General features: G+C 48.1%; 1 protein-coding gene across 2 annotated transcripts in view; it reads left to right on the top strand.

The window, feature by feature from the left end:
- Positions 1-26,277, top strand: part of LOC135057067 (zinc finger protein 34-like) — a 65,918-nt gene that overhangs the window by 1,223 nt on the left and 38,418 nt on the right. For both annotated transcript variants that reach the window (XM_063962967.1, XM_063962969.1), the window contains exon 2: positions 3,724-3,875. The gene's annotated coding sequence lies outside the window, so the exon portion shown is untranslated. The remainder of the gene's footprint in view (positions 1-3,723; positions 3,876-26,277) is intronic.

The raw sequence follows: 26,277 nt of genomic DNA, 5'->3' as shown, positions 1-26,277 counted from the left end.
ATGTATGAGGTGTAATGCTGGGCAGTGACTGTGGGTATGAGGCTGTATAAAGTGTGCACAGGTCTGTATGAGGGAGGTGTAATGCTGGGCAGTGACTGTGGGTATGGGGGGGTATATGTGCTGGACATGAGGCTGAATAATGTGTGCCCAGGTGTGTATGTATGACGTGTAATGCTGGGCAGTGACTAGGTATGGGGGTGTATGTGCTAGGCTTGAGGCTATATAATGTGTGCCCAGGTGTGTCTGTATGAGGTGTAATGCTGGGCAGTGACTGTGGGTATTGGGGGTATATGTGCTGGACATGAGGTTGTATAATATGTGCCCAGGTGTGTATGTATGAGGTGTAATGCTGAGCAGTGACTGTGGGTATGGGGGTATATGTGCTGGGTATGAGGCTGTATAAAGTGTGCACAGGTCTGTATGAGGGAGGTGTAATGCTGGGTAGTGACTGTGGGTATGGGGGATATATGTGCTGGACATGAGGCTGAATAATGTGTGCCCAGGTGTGTGTGTATGAGGTGTAATGCTGGGCAGTGACTATGGGTATGGGGGGTATATGTGCTGAATAATGTGTGCCCAGGTGTGTATGTATGGGGTGTAATGCTGGGCAGTGACTGTGGGTATGGGGGTATATGTGCTGGGTATGAGGCTGTATAATGTGTGCACAGGTCTGTATGAGGGAGGTGTAATGCTGGGTAGTGACTGTGGGTATGGGGGATATATGTGCTGGACATGAGGCTGAATAATGTGTGCCCAGGTGTGTGTGTATGAGGTGTAATGCTGGGCAGTGACTATGGGTATGGGGGGTATATGTGCTGAATAATGTGTGCCCAGGTGTGTATGTATGGGGTGTAATGCTGGGCAGTGACTGTGGGTATGGGGGTATATGTGCTGGGTATGAGGCTGTATAAAGTGTGCCCAATATGTATGTATGAGGTGTAATGCTGGGCAGTGGCTGTGGGGGGTATATGTGCTGGACATGAGGCTGAATAATGTGTGCCCAGGTGTGTATGTATGAGGTGTAATGCTGAGCAGTGACTGTGGGTATGGGGGTATATGTGCTGGGTATGAGGCTGTATAAAGTGTGCACAGGTCTGTGTGAGGGAGGTGTAATGCTGGGCAGTGACTGTGGGTATGGGGGGTATATGTGCTGGACATGAGGCTGAATAATGTGTGCCCAGGTGTGTATGTATGGGCTGTATAATGTGTGCCCAGGTGTGTATGTATGGGGTGTAATGCTGGGCAGTGACTGTGGGTATGGGGGTATATGTGCTGGGTATGAGGCTGAGCCGCACGGACCCTGGCAACGGGGACGCCACTGGCGGACCGCGTTCCCCGTTGCTAGGCTGAAGGGGTTAAGTTATTCACCTGCTCTCTGGCCGTGCAGCAAGACAGCTGCACGGCATTTACCCCAATCAGCCTTTTAGCAGCTGATTGGAGGACTTCTTGTTAAATACATTCCCAGGGCTTCTCACAGACGCCGGTAATAGCTTCCTGCATGCTGCCTTTGTTTGCTGAGAGTCTGTTTCCAGTCCTGCTGTATCCGGTCATTCTGGTCCTCTGAAGTCCTGTACTCGGGAGTTATCATCTCGTCCCTGGAGTCCTGACTGATCACCGTTTATCATCCAGTGGTGTTCGTGAGTCGCGGCTCGGCCGCCTTACCTCTTATATTTTGTGTTTGGAGCATTTGCGGAGGGTTCCGCTTCCACAGGTCCACTCTGGTATTCGGCGGTGCCGGGTAGGAGTATTGGACAAGTGGATATTTTGGTTGTCCTTTTCCCTGGCGGTTTCTCCGCACATACTTTAGGTTTTAGTTAGCTCGTAGCCCCTGGCCAGGTTGTTTAGTTAGAGGGCCTCTTGTCATCATCCTGTCTCGGATTTCCCTTTGTCTCTCACTAAGACCGGGGGGCATCGGAGTTGGGCAGACATAATCCGCCCTTCAAACGCGGCTGCCAAGGGCTCAAGAAACCATAGTCTCGCAAGGGATTTCTGACAGCACGGGTGAGACAACAGAGTTAGGGCGCCAGGGGCTATTGTTCTTTCCTGCTCCCTTCCCCAGCATTCCGTTCCAGTGCTCCGGTCCTAGCCATAAGATCTCCTCTGACCGGGAGTGCTGGAATCATAACACCAGGTGTGTATGTATGAGGTGTAATGCTGGGCAGTGACTGTGGGTATGGGGGGTATATGTGCTGGACATGAGGCTGAATAATGTGTGCCCAGGTGTGTATGTATGGGGTGTAATGCTGGGCAGTGACTGTGGGTATGGGAGGTATATGTGCTGGGCATGAGGCTGTATAAAGTGTGCCCAATATGTATGTATGAGGTGTAATGCTGGGCAGTGACTGTGGGTATGGGGGGTATATGTGCTGGACATGAGGATGAATAATGTGTGCCCAGGTGTGTATGTATGAGGTGTAATGCTGGGCAGTGACTGTGGGTATGGGGGGGTATATGTGCTGGACATGAGGATGAATAATGTGTGCCCAGGTGTGTATGTATGAGGTGTAATGCTGGGCAGTGACTGTGGGTATGGGGGTATATGTGCTGGGTATGAGGCTGTATAAAGTGTGCCCAGGTCTGTATGAGGGAGGTGTAATGCTGGGCAGTGACTGTGGGTATGGGGGGTATATGTGCTGGGTATGAGGCTGTATAAAGTGTGCCCAGGTCTGTATGAGGGAGGTGTAATGCTGGGCAGTGACTGTGGGTATGGGGGGTATATGTTGTGCTGCGCATGAGGATGTATAAGGTATGTCCAGGTGTGTATGAAGGAGGTGTAGTGCTGGGTAGTGACTGTAGGTATAGGGATATACAATGGCGTAACTAACATCCCCGCAGGGCTGTGGTGGCGCCGCCGCTGACTCAGACAGATTGGGTAGTCTGCATGTTTATCTGCTAAATGTTCCTCCCAAAATGGCCACATCAATGGAGGAGACAGATGCTAGAGGTCATACTTGAACTCTAGCATCTGACAGATTCGGGAAGTGCCGGCACCCGGGAGCATATTGTGCCGGGGTAGTGCTGGCAGCGTAACACACCCAGCGCATGGAGCCTCTGACAACAAGCATTACCCCTTGGAAATGAGCATTATGCACCCAGTGCATGAAACCCCTCATGAACAAGCATTACCGCCTGGCAACGAGCATGACACCCAGCGCATGAAACCTTTTGGCAACAAGCATTACAGACCTCTGGCAACGAGCATGATGGCCAGCGCATAAAACCCCTGGCAATAAGCATTAACCTCTGGCAGCGAGCATGACACTCATCGCAAAACTGGGGTATACGTTAGTCTTTTCTTGCAACGCCATGCCCCTTTCCTGGAGTGTACACCTGCGGCGTGCACATAGCAATGGGGGGGGCTCTAGACACTTTCTTGACTTGGGGGATCAAAATTTCTAGTTACGCCACTGGGGGTATATGTGCTTGCCATGAGGCTGTATAATGTGTGCCCAGGTGTGTATGTATGGGGTGTAATGCTGGGCAGTGACTGTGGGTATGGGGGTATATGTGCTGGCCATGAGGCTGTATAATGTGTGCCCAGGTATATTACTGTGTATATGTGTACCTGTCACTGACTAGACATAATAGGAGATGGTAGAGACACTGACCAGGGCTGTATGGCTCAGGGATAAGAGGAGGATGTAATGATAACTCAGTGTTACATATCTGTATACATTCCATGTACTCTGTGATGCTTATTATAACAATTATATGTATTGCTAGACACTTGAGCTGTGAGGAACACAAGTCTTTCATGAAGTCACATGAGGATGAGATGCGTCACTGATTCACTGAGGATGGACAAGGACAGGAGTCACAATACTGAGAGGATAGTAACTCTCACCCTGGAGATCATCTACCTGCTGACTGGAGAGGTGAGGGTCTCCGGGAATCTCACAGTGGCATCAGTTTTACCTGTACTATAAACAAGGAAATGTCAGGAGAGGTGACTGGCAAAATTAGTCGTCAAACCTGTCTGTTATTATAACTGATACTTAACTAATAATTCATTATTTGTCTAAAAAAAAAAAACTGAAGTATGATGTTTGCATAAGTATTCATCCCCTGCAGCCTAGTACATGGTAGAACCACCCATTGCTGCAGTAGCAGCTGTATGTCTGTTGGGTACGTCTCTATCAGGTGTGCACACAGTTTGGACGTGACACCCTGTCTTCCTGGCAGAGTTGCCCCAGGTTGCTCAGGTTGGTTGGATGACGCCTGTGGGCTGTAGGACTTTGATCTGGACAGTGACTTGGCAGTTCTAGATCAGTCACCTTTGTGTTGTGGTTTATCCCTGTGCTGGGGATTATTGTCCTGTTGAGCGTTGGACTTTCTCTCAAGCTGTAGGTCTCTAGCAGACTGAGCTGTAGTCTTGCAGTAGCTCCCTGTATTTTGCACCACCCGTCCTTCCTTCAGCTGTAAGAAGATGCCCAGTTCCCACTGAGGAAAAGCGTCCCTGCACCATGATGCTGCCACTCCATACCTCACTTTTGGGATGGTGAGTGCTGAGGATTGGGCAATGTTAGGTTTGCACCTCACATAGTATTGTATTTCGGCTAAGGAGGCTCCATTCTTGTCTCAAAAACCTTGTCCCACAGTTTAGGTGGGTCACAAACAGTAACACATTCTAGCTGTGCTTTTGATGTGGTTTGTCTTCAGTAATGGCTTCTTTCTAGCCATGTTCCCATACAGGACAGTTGTATGCAGGGCTCCTGATATGTTTGGCTGGGGCACCATCACTCCAGTCTTAGCCACTGGCCTCTGTAGCTCCTGCACAGTTATAGTGGCCTTTCTGAACTTCCCTTAAATATCTCCCTCTAGCTCTGACATTGAGTGCTGAGGGGCGGCCTTGTCCAGGCAGTGCCTGGGTGGTTTGACCCACTCTCCATTTCCTCACTATTGAGCCAACATTGCTCACTAGGATATCCAAGCACTTGGGTATTATTTTATTATTATTTTGTAGCCTTTCCCCAGTTGTTGGGACAATATCTATAATTTGTAAACTTGGAGCTTCCACAGCACATGGGTTGAATACATATGCAAGCAGCATTTTCTCTAGCATCCATAAGGGATATTGCGGAGACTTAGTACGATGGTGTATAGATGGGGTCCAAAGGAGCCGGTGCACTTTAAATTTCTTCACTGGGTGTGCTGGTTCCTCCCCCCCCCTATGCCCCCTCCCAAAGGCAGTTTAGCTGTCGCAATCGCAGCACGCGTCACACCACTAACAATACCTGAAGGTGACGACAGTCGTGAGGTTCCCCGGTTCAAAGTGCGGCTGACACACAGGTCCTCCTGGGGGGACCTGCTATAGCCCCCTGTGTACACTGGCTAGCGGTGGCTTAAACTAGCACTAGTGTGATGTTTTTAAGCTAATTGGGAGACATTGGCAGTATAAAAAACACGGTAGCTCTAGCGCCATTGGGGGGGGCGGAACTACCTCAGAGCGGGACCAGCGGTATTTTGGTGCCTTCCTCTGCTTACAGCAGCAGGCACACACAGCTCCTCCTGACACCAGCTGGAAAGCTGGTACAGGGTGCAGCAAAGGGGGAGAGCCGCAACTGTACACGATCTGTGTCCTATAAAGGACTGTAATCATAGGCGTTTCACTGATATAACCGCTTACAACCTCACTGGGGCAGTGTAGCTGGGGTGTGCTGGTCCCCTCTCTTTATCTCCCTCTCACATACAGTAAGGTGCAGGCTTGCTAATTATTACTTGTATGTGTATGCGATTGTACTTTACTGTGAACATGGGTAAACACAAACTATGCAGTGTATGCCATACCAGATTCTCTCCCTTATCATCTGATTCTGTATCATGTGAACAATGCAGCCAATCTTCACAACTTAGTGAAGGGGCTTGGGGAGAGGGTCAATAGACTTCCTGGCTAGGTGCCCTTAAAAATATGATGTCTGACATGTCATCTCAACTCACTGCTAATGCTCAAAAAACTGAGCTACTACAACAGGCTGTTGCAGACCTTGCTGCCAGAGCAGATGTTACACAGCCCCCCCCCCCTAACTCAGGACCACAAAAGCATGGTTTTACCTACTGTACTCTCTGATTCAGATGAAGATGTACAGGAGGATGGGGAGGACTTGGATTCCACTTCCGCTCAGTGTATTGAACCCCTCATTCTGGCTATACGTGACGTGTTAAAACTCCCTCTAGAGGACGATGCATCAAAGCAGTCGTTTTTCTTTACATAGAACAAGCCTGTCACTTTCCCTGATTCTGCAGAGTTAGATGACCTGTTTAAGTTAGCCTGGGAAAGCCCAGACACAAAATACCAAGTGTCAAAAAGATTTTTGCACACTTTCCCATTTGCTCCTAAAGGTAGGAAATTCTGGGAAGAACCCCGGGGGTTCACGTATCAGTCTCTCGACTATCTAAAAAGGCGGTGCTGCCTGCCCCCGGCTCCTTTACCATAAAGGACCCTAGGGACAGAAAAATAGAGACTACACTATGTCAGGAATCTGCATTTTGAATCACGTCACTTACCAGTGCTCTGATGTACTGGCCACCGGAGGTCACATTCCCAGCTGGCAGCATGTTCCATGATTGCCTGCAATGTGCAGAGACTCTCTCCAGTGTGGACCCCGCTCGCCATACAGCGTGTAATCTGATGTATTCCCACCATCTCCACAGTATGGGTGCTGTCATGACACCTGCAGTCAGCTGACTTGGGGGGTAATTCCGAGTTGATCACAGCAGCAAATTTGTTAGCAGTTGGGCAAAACCATTTGCACTGCAGGTGTGGCAGATGTAACATTTCCAGAGAGAGAGTTAGATTTGGGGTGGGGTGTGTTCAAACCGAAATCTAAATTGCAGTGTAAAAATAAAGCAGCCAGTATTTACCCTGCACAGAACAAAATAACCCATCCAAATCTAACTCTCTCTACACTTGTTATATTTGCCCCCCCCCCTGCAGTGCACATGGTTTTGCCCAACTGCTAACAAATTTACTGCTGTGATCAACTTGGAATTACCCCCTTGGTGCTATCCACTCCTGAGCATTGGAGCGCTCACATTACTTGATTCTACAATCCCTGTATATACTCAGAGTTCCTGCTCAGTATCATTGCCTTGAACAACGCGTCACATCCTGTAAACAAGCGTCTCCTGGCTCTAGTCTCCTGTCTTCAGAGATTCCCCTGTGTATTAGCTCTGTGGGACTACAGGTATCAGCCATCCAGTTTGGTACAGTTCCATCTGCATTCAGATCCAGTCACCAGCTGCCTCCGGTGACTTCCTAGCTTCAGTGTCTCTGTAGAACTACAGGCTCCAGCCATCCAGCTCTGCTACAACTCCATCCACAGTCAGCTTCCACTTCTACATGCAGTAAGAGACTTTCTCCAGGTGCTGCCTCTTCATTCTCACCTGTGTGTTGTTAATCTGCATTCAGCACTGTGCTATTGCATCCAGCACTTAAACAACCAGCTTGTATATTGCCAACTGTCTCCTGCTATAGCCGTGCTCTGTGGACTTTGTGCATATATTCTGACTGTGTGAATCTATTGCTGTCGGTTTCCAGACTGATTACCGGAGTTGCGTATTGCCTGTATTTACTAACATCGGTTGCATTACCTACCTACTGCATATTGATCCTGTTACCATCGGCTTCTAAGCCAGCCATCGATGTTCACCATTGGCTTCCAGGCCAATCATCGCAGTTTGCTAATTATATTGGTTCCCAGACCAGTTTATGACCTGTGACTGTTATTATACCATTTGTATTACTTACCTCCAGAGTACTGATTTTAGTTGCCATCGGCTCCCAGGCCGATCTTCATTATTTACAAGTTGTCAACGGTTTCCAGACTGAATACCAAAAGTTACTTATTGCCTGTGTTGTTCCATCACATTCTCCTATCGGTTTCCAGGCCGATCCTCTGTGTCACTATTTATCCTCAGGATATAGACTCCCAGGCCGACCATCGTTTATTTGCCATCGGCTCCCAGGCAGACCATCGTTGATTGCCTTCGGCTCCCAGGGCGGTCATTACTGTTCTCTAATTGCCGCTGGTTTCCAGATCAGCTCATTCTTCGTGACTGTACTTAAAACCAATGTCAGCTTCCACGCTGTGAAACTTCTGTATTGTTATTCCTTTTCCAGTAATCATTATATTGCTGTGTGTATTTAATAAACATCATGCGCAGGAACTTACTGCGGCCTCCTCGTTTCCTCCATCCTACCACCACTGACCCACTAGTGCCCCTTCCGGGACCATATAATTACACAGACCTGACACATTAAAGTCTATCTACACAGCAGCAGGTGTATTGCAAAGGCCGGTCATAGCAGGTTGCTGGATGACCCATGCCATTCACACGTGGGCTTCTCAAATTCAGGAGGGCATCTCCGGGGATATACCTCTGGTCACTACGGTGACTCTCCTGAAGCACATTCAGGACTCTGCGCACATCCTGTGTGACTCGCTCAAGGAGATGGGCAATAATAATGCTAGGACCTCTGCCATGGCAGTGTTGGTGCGCATTGGTTTGTGGTTGCGTCAGTGTCCAAGCACATTGTGGAATCTCTCCCCTTAAATGGGGAATGGCTCTTTTGAGTTGAGTTGGATACGTGGATTTCTAAGGTTACTGCGGGGAAATCCATGTTTCTCCCCTCTGGGGCCCCGCCGGCTAGGCGTTCCTACCCGGGGCTGTCTGTTCAGTCCTTTCGGTCTAACAGATTTCGATCTAGGGCCAGAGGTGCCTCCAATGCGGCTAGAGGCACCAGAGGTAAGACCTGCGAACACCGGTTCTCAGGAACAGAGCACCAGTTCTGCTTCCACTAAGTCCTCAGCATGACGGTGCCCACCCCAAGGGGATCTCGAGGTGGGTGCTCGACTGCGTCACTTCAGCTGCGTCTGGGGAGGTTTTTGCCAGGATACCTGGGTCAAGGACCTTATTTTTCAGGGCTACAAGCTGGAGTTCGACGGTGCTCCTCTCCAACGATTTTTTAAATTAAGCTTACCAGCTTTGGAGAAATACGCAAGTTACGTTGCAAAAGGCCATCCAAAGGTTAGTCCAGTCCCACGTCATTGTTCCAGTACCAATACAACAACGTGGAAAGGGTTAGTACTCCAGCCTGTTTGTGGTACCGAAGCCGGACAGATCGGTAAGGCCCATTTTGAATCTAAAGTCCTTGAACCCTTACCTAAGGGTTTTCAAGTTCAAAATGGAATCCTTGAGAGCAGTGATTGCGGGCCTGGAAGAACAGGAATTCATGGTTTCCCTGTATATCAAGGACGCCTACCTTCATATTCCGATTTGGCCACCTCATCAGGCTTATTTGAGGTTTGCCCTACTGGACGATCACTACCAGTTCCAGGTACTACTCTTCGGCCTGTCCAGCTCTGAGGGTGTTCACAAAGGCAATGGCGGAGATGATGTTCCAGCTCCGGGTCCAGGGGGTGAATGTTGTTCCTTACCTGGACGATCTCCTGATTAAAGCAAGATCTAGGGAGCTTTTATTGCTCTATTTATGCTGCGGGGTACACTGGGCTCCACAAGGATTAACATCGGGGTGTAGAGTAGGATCTTGATCCGAGGCACCAACAGGCTCAAAGCTTTGACTGCTCCCAAGTTGCACAGCGCCACCTCCTCTATAACCCCACCTCCGTGCACAGGAGCTCAGTTTGTAAGTTGGTGCGATGCAGTAAGCAGGCACTTAACAGGAGGGCTGCCTTTTGCAGCCTATTGATAGCTTTTTTTTTTTTTTAAGAAAAAGACAGAAGAATACTTCTACAAGACTTCAGGGCTGCATCATGTAAAGTCACATGGACTTTTCTGACTGCAGCTCCATCACCCTTTAGCGGCGCTGGTTGCCGGGTCACTGCAGCGGAGGCTCCGGTTCTTTCCAGCAGTCAGTCACACACACACCGCTGTCCTCCTGGATCGCATGGCCACAGGTACGGGGGAGGTAAGGGGGGTCTCTTTGGCCACACTTTACCGCGATCCAGCACGACAGTAAGAGGCGGGCCGCGCGCGCTGGCATGGACACTGTTATTGGGCAACCTCTCCACTAGCCACCAAGGACATTAAAAGGGCACAGGTCTGGAGGTTTTTACACAAATAACCCTCTTTTTAAAGCCCTTAGCGCCCGGTGGGGATGCCAGCAGGGGGAGCAGGTCTAACCTGTAGCCCCTCCCCCGGCCCCAGGGCGCCATTTCTGTAAATGTTCCCGCCCTGGAGCTGCATTTCTCTCCCTCACTCCCTGTCAGCAGCCATCACAAACGGAGCTGAGCTGTTCCTGGGACTGCTGGGGCAAATCCTCCTCTGTAAAGCCGCCTGATTTTACAGGACACTTAAGTATTCTACCTGTCACTGGGACAGTGTTAGTTAAGAAAGAGTGCATACATTCAGGGTTGTGTGGTACAAACACCCTGTGATATACATCCAGTATCTACTGTGCTTTTATATCTATTGTTGACACACATAGCAATACTGAGTATTACTTTGTATTGCTAGTCCAGTGCAGATTTATGGTACATAATTTCTACATGGTACGCTTGTGACACTAAATAAATATATATATATATATATATATATATATATATATATATATATATATAGCTGTAGTTGGGATTCAGTGAGGTTGCACTTGTTCCTGTGAAAAAGGAATGTAACATCATCTAATTTCAACCAAATTTATATATATTTTTGAAGTCTATCTAGATATTTATATTTATCGAATTGAATATGTGATTGGATGTAATCATTGGATATTCTAAACCTTTCTAATCAATGGTAATCACTCCTACTATAAGAACTGATTCCAAACCCCTGATGGAGTCCTAACGGACGAAACGCGTTGGGTTTTGCAACATCTGGTTAATAAAGTCCTTATCACAAGCATCTGGTTGGAGATACATCCATTTCAAGTTCTGACTGTGATCACCTGATTGTAAAATCCTCACATCCAACTGTAATTTATATATAAGATTGTAATATTGTTTTATTTGAATTTTTAGAATGTTGTGTCAATAACGAACGCTTAGGATAAATATCGTTTGTTTCTGTACAATAAAGACTTTTAATTATTGTCATACAAAAGGCATATTGGCTCCCACGAGAATCCTTTTCTATCTGTGAGATATATATATATATATATATATATAATGTGTGTGTGTGCATGTAGCTGCTGCATGGCTGCCTTATTGGGTATTTCACTCAGCGTGCTCCTTCTATATTCCTATACCTGAGGGGGCTAAGTGTATCAGGTTTTTTCTGTATAATATATGATTTGTTTCACAAGATGTACTTGCTGTGTATTTTTACTTGTGATCTATAGTCACCCTATATATCTCTTGAACTCCCGGTTTGTGCTGTCATAGTCACATTTCACTGGGAGTTCTTGCTAGGTATATCGCTGCTAAGACCTGTACCAGGTTGCCCGATATTGTGCACGTTAGTATGTCTGCTACATGTGGCAACGGAGCTGGGGCTTTTCCCACATTGCGTGGTGGTGATGCCGCAGACACGTTGGAGGAAAATATGGCAGCTGAGAGTTCATGTTCAGGGGGTTCCTTACCTTCCAGTGGGTCTGTAGCACCAGGGGCATAACAGAACCCACCTTGGGCTACCTTTTCAACGCTGTTAAACACGCTTGTAACTAAAGTGGCGCCCCCTGTGGGACCACCTGTGCCACTGCAGCAGTTTATGGTATCTGCTATTAATCCACCATGGGCAGATCAAGTCTCCACTCAGTTACAGCATTTGAACCAGTCATTGATTAAATCTAAGTGTCACTCTCGCCCGCCTAAGACTAAGTCGTCTTCTAATCGGGCCATTACCTCCTCCCAATCCACTGCTGTCCTAGACACGTCCTCTGAGGAGGATGGTGCATATACTGATCCCACAGACACTGACTCAGATGTTTCTGATGGAGAAGGGAAATCATTGGCGGATGTCCCGGATTTGATTGAGGCAATTAGGCTCATTCTTCAGGTGTCTGATGATCCTAAGGCTGTCTCTAAAAAGCCAGATAGGTTTAAACGTAAGAAGGTAGTTAAACAAGTTTTACCTCACACTTCCGGTTCCGGGTGCATGGAGTGAGCTGCTCCCTCTCACTGCTCCGCTCCGTGCCCGGCTATTCTGCCTCTTTTACAAGGCTTTTAAGCCTCCAAACCTCCGCAATCTCCACTCCCACTACCCTCCCCGCCTGAGGAAAACTTGAGATGGACAAATTTATGACAGCCACGCAGCCGCCGCGCTCGCAGCAGCAGGCGCTGCTACAAGTGAAGAGAGGAGCGGCTCCAGCCATGGCGCCGGACGGCGCCTCCCGCGATCACTCCCCGGCGTCCAAGAAGTCAGTAGCAGATACGCAGGATGGCTCCCCGGAGGCCTCCCCCAGACACCGCGATAGCCCCCTTCTCTATGGTGACCTGGTGGACGCTATCTCAACCACCATGGGCCCGTTGCTGACAAAAGCGGTGAGTGACATTACAGCGCAGCTACAGCACTTAAATACACGGGTTTCCACTGCAGAGAACAGAATAGGCTCTATAGCCCACAATATGGCAGATATGCAAAGGGAGATAAAACGTCTGGAAAAAGACAACTACGCCTGTATTAACAAGCTAGAGGAAATTGAAAATCGTTCCAGACGTAATAACATCAGGATTGTGGGACTCCCTGAAACCCTGAAAGGGGCCTCCTTGGAGAATTTTGTCAGTAACACTCTCCCCTCCCTCCTCGGAATTCAAGAGGCTTGTAAAGAAATGGTAATAGAAAGAGTGCATCGCATTGGCCCCACTCCCCGCCAGAACGACACACGCCCCAGAGTGACCATCTTTAAATGTCTGAGCTACATACATAAGATGGAAATATGGCGGGCCTCCAGGAAACAGCCTGTCCTAAACTGGGAAGGCAAAAATCTTAGGCTATTTCAAGACTTTTCTGCTGAACTGACAAAAGCACGCCGTGCCTTCTCCCCTATTTGTACCCGGCTTGTAGCAGACAAGATCAAATTTGCATTAATATACCCCGCCAAATTGCGGATCTTCGACAAAGATAAACATTTTGACTTCACCACTCCAGATGACGCAGCAGATTTCCTATGTGAAAGCCGCCCTCGCTCAGAAACTGACATCTCTGATACTAACTGAAGCAATGAAACCGCAATAATTGTCTCTTCACGAATGCTGCGCACCGACTGCATAGAGTCCTAACTTACAGCTTGCTGTTCGGTGACTCTGAAGTTTGGTTTTAGGTTGCTTAGTCTCTTATGAAGTTTTAGCTCCATCTCTCACATGCGCAATTGAGGTTCATGAATATCTGTTCCCTCCGGGCACGGAGAGAGTAATGCTCCGGGTTTATGTTGTTCTGTTCTCGGCACCTACAGGTGCGCCTATTTGTCCCAGGCTCCCGGGAGCTATGGGAACCCGGCATATCGGTCCTGAACGCGCTAGTCGTGTTCATTAATGTTAAGTCTTTGTTTGTGTGTCCCCCCCTCCCCTTTGTTTCCTCCCCAGCGTTTCCCCTCTTCCTCAGACCGGTCATATTTTATCTCACCCGGGATACCTCACAGTTCAAATTAAAACGCATGTGTATATGTAATGGCTGAAATTAAGATTGGATCCTTAAACGTAGGTGGCTTCAACTCTCCAGCGAAGCGAAGGAAAATCTTGCTGTACTGTAATAGATTGCATTTAGACATTGTTTTTTTGCAGGAGGCACATTTGGTTCAGGCGGAAATGTTGAAATTACAAATGTTAGGTTGGAAGCTACTAGCCAGTGCATCTTTCAACTCAAAGTCACGCGGTGTCGCCATTCTGATTAAACGTCATCTTCCAGTGGAGCTTCGTAAGGTGATTCCCGACACAGAAGGTAGATATGTCTTAGCTCACATTACTCTTTTCTCCAAACAATACACGCTATGCAGTATATATGCTCCGACAGTATACAAAAGACACTTCTTTAATAAACTAATCACACTACTGACACCATACATGAATGATGGTCTGATAGTATGTGGTGACTTCAACCTCGTCTCAGATGTTTACCTAGACAGATCGTCTGCCCCCTCACACACATTTACGCTCCCCAAATATGGTATCCCCCATTTCTCCACACAACTATCCCTAGTTGACATTTGGAGAACCACAAATCCCACAGTCAAAATGTATACCTGTATGTCTGCAGCGTATCACACCCTATCACGCATAGATTACCTGTTGCTGTCACTGTCCTTGTTCACGAGAGTCTCTTCAGTGGAGATTGAGCCGATCTCTGTCTCGGATCACTCTTTACAATGGTTCGCCTTACATGTATCAGACGAACCCCCTAACAAAATAATATGGCGTTTTCCATCCCACCTTTTGACATCCCAAGATTTTAAAGCGATGCTTAGGACTGGGTGGAAGGAGTACTACAAAAACAATCGGTCTCATGCTACTGACAACCCTCCACTTTTCTGGCAAGCAGCTAAGTCGGTTCTACGGGGACATATACTGTCTTATATTTCAAGGCTAAACAAATCATATGCTGCCACCTACTTACTACTGCAGAGTCGTTTATCCGCTGCTTACTCAGCATTTTGCCAAACTCCCCATGCAACCAATAAGCAAGATTATCTCAATGCCAAGACTCACTTTAATGAATTTCTAAACGCCAGAGGTAATAAATCGTTATATGCGGTCAATTATCGCTACCATCGATTTGGTAACAAGTCTGGCAAACTGCTAACTAATATGCTAAACGGGACCAGAGCATCCTCTCTAGTCCACCCCTTGCAGACAGCTGACGGATCCATGACATCCTCTAATACCCAAATAGTTTCTGTCCTCAAAGACTTCTATGCTACCCTTTACTCCCCGGGACCTGCTCAACCCCCTGGGAATGATTCCTTTTCAACCAACTTACTCGCCTCTGACGCAGCCTCTGACTTTACCCCTCCTAAGCTAGATGCACCGGTAGATGCAGGGCTGACAGCCCCCATAAGCCTAGCGGAGGTCACTTACGTGGTTGGCTCCCTAAAGCAGGGAACGGCCCCGGGCCCCGATGGATTTAGTAGCAGCTTCTACAAACTGATGCTTCCGTACATTCAGGACACACTAGTACTAGTATTTAACCACATACTGCAGTCAGGACAAGCCCCTTTATATTTTAATGCTGCCTATATCAGAGTACTACCCAAACCAGGCCGGGATCTGACCCTACCAGCCTCGTATAGGCCGATTTCCTTGCTGAACTCGGACTATAAAATTCTTACTAAAATCCTATCTGAAAGGCTTAAAAAGGTACTACCGTCTATAATTCACCCAGACCAAACTGGGTTTATATCTGGTAGACATTCAGTCCTGAATGTGCGGAAGGTCATTGCAGCAATACAACATTTACAACACACCTCAGACACCTCCCCACCAGGGGTCATCCTTTCACTAGATGCAGAAAAGGCATTTGACCTGGTTCTGTGGCCACATCTTTTCAAAACCATGGCCTCCTTTGGGTTCTCCGCCACTTTTATCTCATATATTAAACTCCTATACACTAATCCCCTTTCGCAAATATTATGTAACGGCCAGATCTCGGACCGCTTCCCCCTACACAGGGGCACGCGTCAGGGTTGCCCTCTCTCTCCTCTCCTTTTTGCAATTGCTATTGAGCCTCTTGCCATCCACCTACGCAACTCAAAGGGGTTTAAAGGGATAACCATCTCTGATTACACATTAAAAGTCTCACTATATGCAGATGACATGTTACTCTTTGTCACGGACCCACTCACCTCAATTCCACACATTATGACTCTGATAGAAGCCTTTGGAGCAGTTTCCGGCTACAAAGTTAATGTAGAAAAGTCAGAATTAATGCCGATAGGATCATATACCTTAGACTTAACATCAACCTCTGCTTTCTCCCGATTTCAGATTAGTTTGTCCCAATTTAAATATCTAGGGATTCATATCACTAGAAAAGTGGAGGATATATATAGGGCAAACTTCTCACACATCATTCAAAAAGTGACAGCTTTAATGCAGGCATGGAATCTTCTGCCCCTCTCTTTGCTGGGAAGGGCGACGGCGGTCAAGACAGTTATATTCCCCAAAATATTTTACCTGATCCAAATGCTCCCTGTAGCTCTCTCCAATGGTGATATTCTCTCCATCAACTCTGCCATCTCCTCCTTTTTATGGAATGGAAAGCGCCCTAGAATAGCCCTGACCAAACTCATGCTGCCCAAGAAACTAGGAGGACTAGGGATTCCTGATTTCAAATCCTACTCCACTGCGGTTTTCTTCCGTTATGCTGGTGATTGGTTGCTAGACGATTCCACTTTCACAGACGTGGCGCTGGACAATGCCATTTTTGCTCCCCTTTCCCCCGCCGCTCTACTACACCTCAAGTCCTCAATCATACCACCTTCAGTCTATACAAATATTATCTTCCATGACACTTACACCAACTGGATAAGCCTCCACAAGAAATTAAAAAGAGACTTTCGATACTCTCCTTATCTTCCCCTGTGGGGTAATCCAGATTTCTCCCCCTCCCTGAACAACCCAGCTTTCCGGGTCTGGAGGAGGAAAGGTGTGGCTCTCGTGAACAAGGTCTTTGACCCAGGTGGGAAAATTATCCCCTTTGCTGACATTCAGCAACAATTCTCTCTTCCCAGTAACATGTTTTACCTATATCTCCAAATCAGACACTATGCTCAATCTCTCCCTCGACAGGCCTCTACTGCGGCCAACACACACATCATTATCCAACTCTTACAAGCTCGCCCATCCATTGGGTATAGACTTAGTTACTTATACCCCCGACTCATCTCCGCGAAACCAGAGGTCACCCAGCTTTCAAATAAGATTCTTAGAAGCTGGATTACAGATATACCCTCTCTCAGTGCGAGCCCAGATATCTTGTTTACAAGATATTTCACATATGCAAAACATCTGCAATCTGCTTATTTACAAGAAACACACTTTAGATTCATTCATAGGGCCTATATCTCACCTGCCCAGAGGAAACATGGCTGATAAGGAATCAGGTATCTGCTTGAAATGCTCTATGTCTAACGCAAAGTTTTACCACTGCTTTTGGGAATGCTCCAAAATCTATAGATTCTGGTGCAAGCTGATAACATATGTTAATGAAATTCTCAATGTCTCTTTATTACCCTCCCCGGAGGCTTGCTTATTATTCTGGTTTGACAAATGGAAGTTGGGACCTAGCATGCACGCCCGAATACCCTTTCTGGTCATTATTTTAACTCTAGCTAAAAAATTAGTTCTGAAGCACTGGATTAAGAAAACAGCTCCCACTATTCTAGAGTTGAAAACTCGCCTCCTCCAAATGATGTATTTTGATATGAAATCACTGCTGCTTAATGAACCATTAACTCTCGCTACATATCATAATAAATGGGACGCATTCATAAGATCGCTAGACCCGCAGTCTAAAAGTAATTTCTCGCTATTTTTTGGTAACCAGGACTGGTCCAGAATAAAAACCCACTTTGATTGCTGACTACCTGTAACTCTTGCAACCAAAGATAATCCACCTTATCTGTATCACCCCCCCCACAACACTAGGAACAGGCACCCGCCCACAATCTCCTTCTAGCACCTACAGTTTAAGAGTTTTAGACCATATCCATATGTAAAGTAAAGGTTTTCAATAACATGTTACTCGGGTATCCCAGGCTTTCCCGCTTTTACTCATCTATTTCCCCCCCGGTTATACTCCACCCCCCCCCCCCCCCCCTTCCTATATGTGGCCCTAAGTGTTCCTGTCTGGTTGTATGTCTTGTCTGTCAAATGGTTAAAGTAATAAAATTTTTCAACTGATTGGAAGAACGGACATTCCCCGATCAACACTTGAAATTATATATGTTGTAACTGCTAACGTTGACCAGTTTGGAGGAATGTCTTCCGTTTGTATTGTTGAATCTGTACAACTGTGAAAACTCAATAAAATGTTTGTACAAAAAAAACAAGTTTTACCTCATTCTGAACACCTGGTTGATATATGTCAGGAATCGTGGGAAAATCCGGGGACAAAATTCACACCAAATAAGAGACTGTTGGCTCCTCTCTCTGCGGAGATATGTAAGAATTGGGAACCTGCCTGTAGATTCTCATGTGGCGCGCATGGTAGTTTGCTCTGCTCTGCCAGTAACTACCGTCACCTCTCTGAAGGAACCGACGGATAGACATGTGGAGGGTTGTTTGAAAGCGATTTACACTCTAACGGGGGCTGTGCATAGGCCAACCATTGCAGCGACATGGGCTGCTGAAGCTGTTGAGGTGTGGGCTCAGGAGCTTGAGGCGGAACTGCCTTCCAATGCATCTGAGCATGCTCGACAATGTCTCTCTTATATTACCACGGCTTCTCTGTACCTAAAGGAGACGGCCTTCGATGCCGGGGTGCATGCGGCCAAGGCTGCTACTATGTCCGTCATGGCCAGACGTATCCTTTGGTTGAGATCCTGGTCGGTGAATATGGATTCCAAGAAAACCCTGGAGGTGCTTCCTTTCAAGGGAGACATTCTCTTTGAAAACAGCTTGCCTACCTAGTACGACTCCTTCCGAACAGAAGGCTAAAAGTACTTTCCCTCTGACCTTTTGTCCTCCAGGCAAAGCAAAAGGTCAGGCGTACCCAAAGCAAGCTCGTGCTTCCAGACCTGCAAAGCCCAGACCGAAGCGTGCCTGGGCTGCCCGTCGGCCTGCTTCCAAAACTGACCAGCATGACGGGGCTGGCCTCCCTCTGGGGGATCCCAGGCTGAGGGTCGACTTCTAGGTTTTTGCCAGGAATGGTTGAAGACCACTTCGGATACCTGGGTCAGAGAAGTCGTCACTCGAGGTTACGCCATACCTTTCAAGAATCGTCCCTACTCATCGATTTTGACAGATGTGCCTCTGGATCCGGCAAAAGCAAACACGTTGTACTCAGTGGTACATTCCCTCCTGACCACAGGAGTAGTGGTACAGGTGCTTCTAGCTCAGAGAGGCAAGGGGTACTATTCACCGCTGTTCCTAGTCCCGAAACCGAACGGGTCCTCGCGGCCCATTCTCAACCTGAAGTCCTTGAACAAGCACGTGCGGGTCTCCAAGTTTCATATGGAAACTCTGCGCTCTATTGTTCTGGCCTTGGAGCCTGGTGCCTTTATGGTCTCCCTGGACATACAGGATGCCTACCTGCATATTCCTATTGTGGTGTCTCATCAGCAGTACCTGAGGTTTGTGGTGGGCAACCTCCATTACCAATTTCGGGCGTTACCCTTTGGCTTGACAACGGCTCCCCGAGTTCTCACCAAAGTTATGGCGGTCATGACGGCTACACTCCGCCGTCAAGGGGTCAGGATCCTACCGTATTTAGACTATTTGTTGAACCCGGCGAATTCCCCAGAACTTCTTCTGTGACATCTCGATCTGACGGTCCAGTGCATGAAAGCCCACGGGTTTGCTGATCAACTGGAAGAAATATTCCATGGTTCCTTCTCGGAGCATGGTACACCTGGAAGCGTTATTGGACATTCACAACCAGCGGTTGTTCCTGTCTCAGGAGAGAGTTCGGAAACTTCAGGACAGGTTTCAATGCTTCCTATCTCGTCCGCAAGTGTCGATTCATTCGGCAATGAAAGTGCCCTAGGTCTCCATGGTGTCGGCTTTCGACATGGTGGAGTTTGCTCAATTCCTTTCTTGCCCTCTGCAAAAGTTGATTCTGTCCAAGTGGGACGGCCTGCCTCACCGGATCAGATCTCACATGATCTCCTTGTCTCCGGAGGTCCGCCTGTCACTGAGCTGGTGGCTTCAGGACCAACAATTGAGCAGGGGCCGTCCCTTCTGGATATCCAACTGGGTCCTGCTGACGACGGATGGCAGTCTGAGAGGTTGGGGCGCGGTGTTGGAGCAACACTCTCTCCAGGGTCGGTGGACCAAGGAGGAGTCACTACTCCCTATAAACATTCTGGAATTGGGGGCAGTGTTCAGTGCGTTGACAATGGTCCTGCATCTGATACAGAACAGACCTGTTCAAGTACAGAAGCCGCATGGCATTGAGGGAAGTATCACAAATTCTTCAGTGGGCAGAACGCCATCTGCCGGCCATATCCGCAGTGTTCATTCCGGGCGTTCTGAACTGGGAAGCGGACTATCTCAGTTGTCAGGATGTACACGCCGGAGAGTGGAGCCTCCACCTGGAGGTGTTTCAACTTCTCGTGGACACGTGGGGCCTTCCAGATGTGGATCTCATGGCATCTCGACACAGTCACAAGATTCCGGTCTTCGGAGCAAGGACAAGGGATTCTCAAGCTGCGTTCGTGGACGCTCTGGCAATTCCATGGAACTTTCAGCTGCCGTATGTGTTCCCTCCTGTGTCACTCCTGCCCAGAGTAATACGGAAGTTCAAGCAAGAAGGAGGGAACCTACTTCTGGTCGCTCCAGCATGGCCCAGGCGGCACTGGATCTCCGATCTACAGGGCCTCTCGTTGGATCGTCCCCTTCTACTTCCATAACAACCAGACCTCCTCGTTCAGGGCCCTTGTGTTTACCAGGGTTTGGCCCGTCTGGCTTTGACAGCGTGGCTCTTGAAGCTTCCATCCTGAGGGCCAAGGGTTTTTCTGAGGCGGTCGTTCAAACTATGTTGAAGGCCGTAAGCCGGCTTCTGCTTAGATCTACCATAGGGTCTGGAATGCTTACTTTACTTGGTGTGCGTCTCGCAATCATGACGTTTTCAAGTTTAGTACGGCCAAACTATTGGCATTTCTACAACAAGGCCTGGACTTAGGCCTTCATCTGGCCTCCCTCAAGGTTCACACCTCTGCCTTGTCTGTTTGGTTTCAGAGAAAGATTGCTACCCTACCTGATGTCCATATATTCACTCGGGGTGTGTTGCGGATTCAGCCTCCTTATGTGCCACCTGTGGCCCCTTGGGATCTGTCGTGGTTTTGGAGGCCTTACAAGAGTCTCCGTTTGAGCCTCTTAACTCTGCTGACCTTAAGTGGCTTTCCCTTAAGGTGTTATTCTTGCTGGCTATTGCTTCAGCTAGAAGGGTCTCGGACTTGGGTGGCTTATCCTTTAAGTCTCCCTGTTTGATTTCTCACCATGTCTGGGCGGTTCTGAGAACACGGCCAGGTTTTTTACCCAAGGTGGTGTCTTCCTTCCACCTTAACCAGGATATTGTGGTTCCAGCCTTTAATTTTCCTGAGTTGTCTACCAAAGTGCGGTCTTTGGATGTAGTATGGGCTCTCCGTATCTATGTGAAGAGAACTTCCTCCATTAGGAAATCTGATTCTCTTTTCGTGTTTGGGTTTCACAAAAGTGGCTGGCCTAGTTCCAAGCAGACTCTGGCCAGTTGGATTAGAATGGTGATTGCACATGCTTATGAACAGGCTGATCGGCCGGTTCCTGCTACCATCAAAGCCCATTCTACTCGGTCTGTTGGATCTTCTTGGGCGGCCCACCGTAGTGCGACCCTTGAACAATTGTGCAAGGTGGCTACATGGTCCTCTGGGAACACGTTCATTAGATTCTATACCTTCGATACTTCCACCTCCCAGGATGCTTCCTTGTGCTCTTGTGCCCGCTACAGTGCATCTCCTCCCATAAGGAACTGCATCAGGACATCCCCGATGTTAATCCTTGTGGAGCTCAGTGTACCCCGCAGCAGAAAACGAGATTTATGGTAAGAATTTACCGTTGTTAAATCTCTTTCTGCGAGGTACACTGGGCTCCACGCCCACCCTGACACACTTAGCTTCTTTGGGTTGGTATGGCATAGCCACTGACACCCTCTCCTGTGGTGAGTGTGTGGTGTAATTGGCTATGAGCGATTGTCGTCTCTGGTACCTGTTACTGCATTGGCCTGGTTAACGAAACTGAGCTCCTGTGCATGGAGGCGGGGTTATAGAGGAGGCGGAACTGTGCATCTTGGGAACAGTCAAAGCTTTGAGTCTGTTGGTGCCTCGGATCAAGATCCTACTTTACACCCCGAGGTTAATCCTTGCAGAAACCAGTGTACCTCGCAGAAAGAGATTTAACAACGCTAAGTTCTTACCATAAATCTCATTATATTGACCGTACTATCCAACTTCTGTCACACCATGGGTGGATTCTCAATTCACCTGGATCCAACTCTGCGGCTCCTGTTCCTGGGGATGTCACTGGATACTGTGGCCCAGAAGGTGTTCCTCTCGGAGGACAAGGTGAGAACACTTCAGGAGATGGTCCGCATGGTGCTCTGACTTGCTTGAGTATCCATCCATCTATCTTTGCATAAGATTGTTAGGGAAGATGGTTGCCTCATACGAGGCGATCCAATATGGGAGGTTCCATGTCAGAACATTTCAATTGGATCTCCTGAGCAAGTGGCCCGGATCACATCTACAGATGCACCGGATGTTACGGCTGTCACATCAGGCCAGGATTTCCCTCCTGTTGTAGCTGCAGTCTTCCAATCTCCTGGAAGGCCCGAGTTTCGGAATTCAGTACTGGATCTTCCTCACGACAGATACGAGTCTGAGAAGATGGGAAACTGTCACACAAGGGGCTCAGTTTCAGGGCAGGTTGTCAGCCCACGAAGCCCTCCTTCCGATCAACATTCTGGAACTTCGGGCGATCTACATTGCTCTGCTTCAGGCTTCTCTTCTACTCAGGGATCACGCGATCCAAGTACAGTCAGACAACGCCACAGCAGTGGCATACATCAGTCGGCAAGGAGGGACAAAAAGCAGGGCCTGCATGCGAGTGGTGTCAAAGATACTCCTCTGGGCAGAAAGAAATGTGAGAGCATTGTCAGCAATCTTCATTCCGTGAGTGGACAACTGGGAAGCGGACTTCCTGAGTCATCATGATCTCCACTCGAGGAGTGGGTGCTCCACCATCAGGTATTTCTGCATATCATTGACCGGTGGGGCTGCCCACAAATAGACATGATGGCTTCTCGACTCAACAAGAAGCTTCATTGGTATTGCTCCCGAACTAGGGACCCCCAGGCGAGGGCAGTGATGCACTGACGTCGCCTTGGCCTTACTGGCTGGTCTACCTCTTTCCGCCGATTCCGTTGCTCCCAACGGTGCTCAAGCGAATCAGAAATCAAGGAGTGCAGGCATTTCTGATTGCCCCGGATTGGCCTTGGAGGGCGTGGTACGCGGATCTTCTGGACATGTCTGTCGAAAACCCTTGACCTCTATCACTAAGAAGAGATCTTCTTCAACAAGGACCATTCGTCTACCCAGACTTATAGCGACTTCGTTTGACGGCATGGAGGTTGAGCGGAACATCCTAACTCACAAGGGCCTTTCCAAAAGAGTAATTGCTACCATGGTTCAGGCCAGGAAACTTGTGACGTCAAAACACTATCGTATCTGGAGACGATATGTCTCTTGGTGTGAGGAACGCTCACATCCGCGTACGGAGTTCCACTTGGGACGATTCCTCCGTTTCCTGCGGGCTGGTGTGGATAAGGGCTTACGTCTGGGTTCCATTAAGGTCCATATTTCAGCCCTCTCAATTTTTTGCCAGAAGAAATTGGCAGTATTGCCAGAAGTTCAGACCTTCTTGCAAGGGGTACTTCACATTCAACTTCCTTTTGTGTCGCCCGCGGCACCCTGGGATTGGAATGTAGTGTTGGAATTTCTACAGTCCTCCTGGTTTGAACCTCTGATGACGGTAGAAGATAAGTGCCTCACGTGGAAGACGGTGATGTTACTGGCCCTGGCTTCTGCTAGGCGTGTCTCGGAATTGGGGGCCTTATCGTGTAGAAGCCCTTACTTGGTCTTCTATGAGGACAGAGCGGAGCTCAGGACTAGGCAGTAGTTCTTGCCGAAGGTTGTCTCTGCATTCCACCTGAATCAGCCTATTGTGGTTCAGTCAAGTTCTGGCATTTCTGCTCCTCTGGAGGCAGTGGATGCTGTGCTAGCCTTGAAGATCTATGTCAAGATAACAGCTCGCATCAGAAAGACGGATTCCTTGTTCGTGCTCTGTGGTTGCCCTGCTTCAAAGCAGTCCGTTGCTCGTTGGCTTGGGCTGACTATCCAATAGTCCTATGTGTCGGCAGCCTTGCCTGTCCTTCAGTCTCTAAAGGCCAACTCTACAAGATCGGTGGGCTCTTCCTGGGCGACTGCCCATGGAGTCTCGGCCTTGAAATGATGCCGAGCTGCTACTTAGTCGGGGAAGAACACTTTTGTGAAGTTCTACAAGTTTAATACCCTGGTCAAATAGGATGCCCAATTTGGGCAGGCGGTGCTGCAGCAGTCTCTGCACGTTCCTGCACGTTCTGTAAGCTTTGGGATGTCCCCATCGTACGAAGTCTCCCCAATATCTCTTATGGATGCTAGAGAAAATAGAATTTTAATTACCTACCAGTAAATCCTTTTCTCGTAGTGCATAAGGGATATTGGGCGCCCGCCTCAGTGCGATGACTTTTCTGCAGGTTGTCTTTACTATGGTTACCTGTTCAACTGTTGCTGTTTGGTTACCAGCCATTGCTGGTTGTATGTTAGTGGTGTGCTGGTGTATAAATCTCACCACTCGCTGTTATGTTCCTATAACTGCCTGTGGGAGGGGGCATAGAGGGGAGGAGCCAGCACACCCAGTGAAGAAATTTAAAGTGCACCGGCTCCTTTGGACCCCGTCTATACCCCATCGTACTAAGTCTCCCCAATATCCCTTATGGGCTACTAGAAAAGGATTTACATGGTAGGTAATTAAAATCCTATTTTTTCAATATCGATTTTAAAAAAAAAAACATAATCTGCATTCAAATAATCATTTGAGTTTGAAAAATGTCTTTAAAAGCCTACTGGTTTGTAATAAGAATACTGTCTGGAGCAATCTGCGTAAGTGTCATTTGCAAATCAGACAAATGTGACTTTTCAAAAGGTTGAATACTATTGCAAGCCACTGTACATTTGGATGTAGCCTACAATAGAGGTTCTCAGATGCAGACCTCAATTCACGCTAACATTCCAGGTTTTAAGTTTATCCATGCTTGGCCACAGGTGACTTAATTAGCACCTCAGTCAATCTGATTTAACCATCTGTACTGAGCCATGCATATACATAAAACCTGGACCATTTGGGTGCCTTGTGGACCGCGTTTGAGAACTTGTGGCCTACAACATTACTTGTGGCAATTTGAGAGCTCCTGTATAGAAATAATTTTATTACAATTGTTAAAGAACTTATAACATGTTACAGTGGTATCCTGCACACCTCTGTGTCCAAACACAGTTTAGTGACCGTAGAATGTTTCCTTCCCATGATCCTCTCTGGCTCACAGGCTGCAACCGTTATCTGTGAGTTACTTTCTGCCTCAGGGTGAGATTTATGAAGCAGCGGCTTTGAAAAGCTTCCACTTTGGTTGGACTGGACCTGGAAATATAAACAACACTAATATTAGGTGCAATGCACGTGCTTTGCAATGAATATTTCTCTGACGTCCTAGTGGATGCTGGGAACTCCGTAAGGACCATGGGGAATAGCGGCTCCGCAGGAGACTGGGCACAACTAAAGAAAGCTTTAGGACTACCTGGTGTGCACTGGCTCCTCCCCCTATGACCCTACTCCAGACCTCAGTTAGAATCTTGTGCCCGGCTGAGCTGGATGCACACTAGGGGCTCTCCTGAGCTCCTAGAAAAGAAAGTATAATTTTAGGTTTTTATTTTCAGTGAGATCTGCTGGCAACAGACTCACTGCTACGAGGGACTAAGGGGAGAAGAAGCGAACCTACCTGCTTGCAGCTAGCTTGGGCTTCTTAGGCTACTGGACACCATTAGCTCCAGAGGGATCGAACACAGGACCCGACCTCGATCGTTCGGTCCCGGAGCCGCGCCGCCGTCCCCCTTACAGAGCCAGAAGCAAGAAGTTGGTCCGGAAAATCGGCGGCAGAAGACTTCGGTCTTCAATAAGGTAGCGCACAGCACTGCAGCTGTGCGCCATTGCTCCTCATGCACACCTCACACTCCGGTCACTGATGGGTGCAGGGCGCTGGGGGGCGCACTGAGCAGCAATATTAACACCTTGGCTGGCATAGAAATTCACAATATATAGTCCTAGAGGCTATATATGTGACAAATACCCCTGCCAGAGATCTAGAAAAAAGCGGGAGAAGTCAGCCGAAAAAGTGGCGGAGCTTGCTCCCTCAGCACACTGGCGCCATTTTCCCTCACAGCTCCGCTGGAAGGATCGCTCCCAGGCTCTCCCCTGCAGTTTCAGACTACAAAAGGGTAAAAAAGAGAGGGGGGGCACTGAATTTAGTCGCAGTAATAGATATATAAGCAGCTATAAGGGAAAATCACTCAGTATAGTGTTTATCCCTGTGCTATATAGC

This window comes from Pseudophryne corroboree, chromosome 3, assembly GCF_028390025.1.
Source record: "Pseudophryne corroboree isolate aPseCor3 chromosome 3, aPseCor3.hap2, whole genome shotgun sequence".
NCBI classification, from domain to species: domain Eukaryota; kingdom Metazoa; phylum Chordata; class Amphibia; order Anura; family Myobatrachidae; genus Pseudophryne; species Pseudophryne corroboree.
The sequence above is the reverse complement of the archived record's forward strand: the minus strand, read 5'-3'. Positions and strand labels throughout refer to the sequence as shown.